A 3,801-nucleotide genomic window follows, 5' to 3' on the forward strand; every position below is an offset into this window, starting at 1 on the left:
ACTGTATTGCTTCGAAATTGTGAAAATTAGTTTTAACTCTGTGTATTCTTAAATTTTATGCAGTAATGTATGTTTTGTAATAAAAAAAAATTCGCAGAAACTTTCGAATCAAACCGGAATCGAGCCTCCACACGTTATCCATTGCTCCACTGGCCCAGTTTTCAAAAAGCATGCAGTAACTCACACTCCCACAGCGCTGGAGAATGAGCAGTTACCGAGTCAGTCTCGGTCATAACCACGCGATTCCACGAGTCCGGAAGTGTCAAAAGGTGCACGGTGAACAATCACCAAAGAGAGAGACATAAGCTGCTTCCATTCGATCGCTCAGCTTGTAGAGCGGAGGACTATAAGTACAAATAACAGATCAAAGTATGCTGGTTCGAAGTAATAAACGTGCTTTTGGAGTAAGTAGCTCAAGGCCATTCTCTTAACTTTACAGGCAGCCTACAGCTTAACATGTTGGCGCTGAGGCACAGGAGACCACTTTTCCTTTGTCAAACCTTAAAGCTTTCTGTGTCTGTCAGAACACGTCTGTTTTGTTCGAGCATTTGCCTCTGCTCACCAGCAGGGAGTGCCTTTGAGCAACAACATGGCAAACTGCTTTCAGGCGAAAATGTCTTCGATCAGTCAGGCAGGGCTCTCGCTGCTCCCTCAAGCTCGGGGCCGCTGTTCCTTTCCTGAGATCTCGTCTACCTTCCGCAGTCTCGGGCTCTTCTCAGCATCATTCCCGCTCACTGTGGCTTCCCGTTCTGCTGTTGCTCACTTGCTGATGCTCGATACCGCCGATTGGAGCAAAGTATTGATTGTCGTCAGGGAGGGGGCCAACCCAAGGCAAGATTTCTCTGCTGATCGTGGAACCGCTTGGAGGCGAGTGCGAATCAACTACTGTGAAGGGCATTGAATAAAGGGGGCAGTAGCAACATGGATACAGAATCGGCGAAGGGACAGGAAACAGAGTGGTGGTGAACGGTTGTTTTTCGGACTGGAGGGAGGTGGATAGTGGTGTTCCCCAGGGCCCGGTGCTGTGACCACTGCTTTCCTTGACATATATTAATGACTTGAACTTGGGTGTACATGGCACAATTTCCAAATTTGCAGATGACACCAAACTTGGAAGGGTAATGAACAGTGAGGAGGATAGTGATAGACTTCAGGAGAATATATACAGACTGGTTGCATGGGCAGACACATGGCAAATTAAATTTAACGAAGAAAAATGCGAATTGATGCATTTCTGTAGGAAGAACGAGGAGAGGCAATATAAACCAGCGGGCACAACTCTAACAGTGATACAGGAACAGAGAGATCTGGGGGTATTTGTGCATATATCATTGAAAGTGGCAGGGCAGGTTGAGAAAGCGGTTAAAAAAAGCATACGGGATCCTGGGCTTTATAAATAGAGGCATAGAGTACTAAAGTATGGAAGTCATGAAGAACCTTTTGAAAACACTGGTTCAGCCACAACTGGAGTATTATGTCCACTTCTGGGCGCCGTACTTTAGGAAAGATATGAAGGCATTAAAGAGGGTGCAGAAGAGATTTACTAGAATGATTCCAGGAATGAGGGACTTTAGTTACGTGGATTGACTGGAGAAGCTGGAGATTTGATAGAGATTTTCAAAACCATGAAGGGTTTAGTGTATAGAGAGAAATCGTTCCCATTTGCAGAAGGGTGAAGGAACAGAGGACATAGATTTAAGGTGATTGGCAAAAGCACCAAAGATGACATCAGGAAAAACGATGGGGCGGTGGAGTGGGACTAGCTGGATTGCTCTTGCATAGAGCTGGTGTGGTCTCGATGGGCCGAATGGCCTCCTTCCATTCTGTAATCTTTCTACGATTCAAGTCGAGTGCTCGCTGAGCATGTGAGAGATAGCAGAATCGATTCTTGCATTCTCCACTCACCTTTTGATTTGGGTCAATTGTCCAGAAACAAAAGTGGCGTCAGTTTTCAGCGAGCCCATGGTCCATGTACTTCTTAAGCTTCACTGCGTGCTACGGTACAGAGAGGTCAAGGGGCAGCAAATCTTTTTGTGTGCTGCAGGAAGCAAAAATTCTTGATTTTGGTCTTGAGCAAAGATGGAAAAAAAAAGCATAATGATGCCTTCTCTGAGGATTGAACTCAGGACCTTCAGATTATGAGACTAATGCGCTGCCTGCTGCGCTAAGAAGGCACTTGATGCATGAAACTCCAGGCAGCTCTACCAAGTAGGACAGTTTGCAAGGTGTAAAATCATAAACTGATCGGCAGTTTGCAAAAACACTCCATCCAGGTGGAAATCGAACCAACAATCTTCTGAATTTTGGTCAGACACGTTCTCCATTGCTCGACTGGCCAACGGTGTGTTGAGTAAGTCGGAGCTCACACGCTCACAGCGCTGCGGTATGAGCAGGTACCGAGTCAGTCTCGGTCATGCCCACGCGACTCCACGAGTCCGGGAGTGTCAAAAGGCACACCGTGAACAATCACCAAAGAGAGGGACCTTTGCTGCTTCCCATCGATAGCTCAGCTGGTAGTGTGGAAAACTTCTGGAGATTAAAACTTGAAAGCAAAATCACTCTTAAATCGTTGGTTAAATTCTGGCTCAAAATAGTGAACGTGCTTTCGGAGTAAGCGGTATTGAGCTCAAGACCGCTCTCTTAACTTTACAGACTGCTTCCTGCTTAAAATGTTGGCGCTTTTCCTTTCTCAAACCTGAAAGCTGTTTTAGTCGAGCATTTGCCTCTGCTCACCAGCAGGGAGCGCCTTTGAGCAACAACACGTCAAACCGCACTCACTTTCAGGCAAAAAAGACTTCTGTCAGTCTTTTGGACAGGTCTCTCGCTGCTCAAAGGAGTGCCGTTGACCAGCAATTTTTTTTTTAATATTCGAAATATACTTTATTTCATAAATTTAATGATACATACAGTTCAGGGTTGAAGTTCGCAATTTCAATTAGAACAATACAAAACAGATCGCACACACTATGATCCCATTATTTCAATACAATACACAGTACATGTCTTAGAATACATTCTGTATAAATAAAGGTGGGATGGCTTTACACGGCGCTCTTTCCACATAGGGCCCTTTCGTAGACCGCAACGCGCCTCAGTGCGTCCCGCAGCACGTTCTCCTGGACCTTGGAGTGTGCCAGTCGGCAACACTCGGTCGTGGACAGCTCCTTCAGCTGGAATTCCAGCAGGTTTCGGGCGGACCAAAGGGCCTCCTTCACCGAGTTGATGGTCTTCCAGCAGCAGCTGACATCTGTCTCGGTGTGCCTCCCAGAGAACAGTCCATAGAGCACAGCGTCCTGTGTTACCAAGGTGTTGGGGATCAGCCGGGACACACACCAACGCATCTCTCTCCAAATTTTCTGCATAAAGGTCCAGTCCACCAGGAGACGGACGACGGTCTCAGTCCCGTTGCAGCCTTGAAGGCAGCTTGAGGTGGTGCTGAGGTACCGTACATGTTGGAAGGACTGCAGGGGAAGGGCCCTTCTCACCACCATCCAGCCCACATCCTGGTGTCAGTTCTGGCGACGAGACGTTCTGCCAAATGGGAACTGACCGATCGGATCCACCCTCTCCTTTTCCTGCAGGACCCCCAGAACGTTCCACTGTCTGACGGCCTTGTGGTCGAAGTGTTTCTTCCTCAGGAACCACTCCACCTGGGACAGTGGTGGGGGACGGTCCAGCTGGACGGGACGTCCTGCGTCTGTTCGGCCACCATGACCAGACCCAGTTTTCTCAGTGTATTGGACAGGTAGAAACTCAGCACGTAGAGACATTTGGTGTTTTTGTACCGGGTCTCTACACACA

The 3,801-nt window shown here is 47.6% G+C and overlaps 1 non-coding gene across 1 annotated transcript; it reads right to left on the reverse strand.

The window, feature by feature from the left end:
* Positions 1 to 2,101: 2,101 nt before the first annotated feature.
* On the reverse strand, positions 2,102 to 2,174 carry trnam-cau (transfer RNA methionine (anticodon CAU)). Its single transcript has one exon. It is a non-coding gene; the product is annotated as a tRNA-Met (tRNA).
* Between the last annotated feature and the right edge of the window lie 1,627 nt (positions 2,175 to 3,801).

This window comes from Heptranchias perlo, unplaced genomic scaffold, assembly GCF_035084215.1.
Source record: "Heptranchias perlo isolate sHepPer1 unplaced genomic scaffold, sHepPer1.hap1 HAP1_SCAFFOLD_62, whole genome shotgun sequence".
Lineage (NCBI taxonomy): Eukaryota > Metazoa > Chordata > Chondrichthyes > Hexanchiformes > Hexanchidae > Heptranchias > Heptranchias perlo.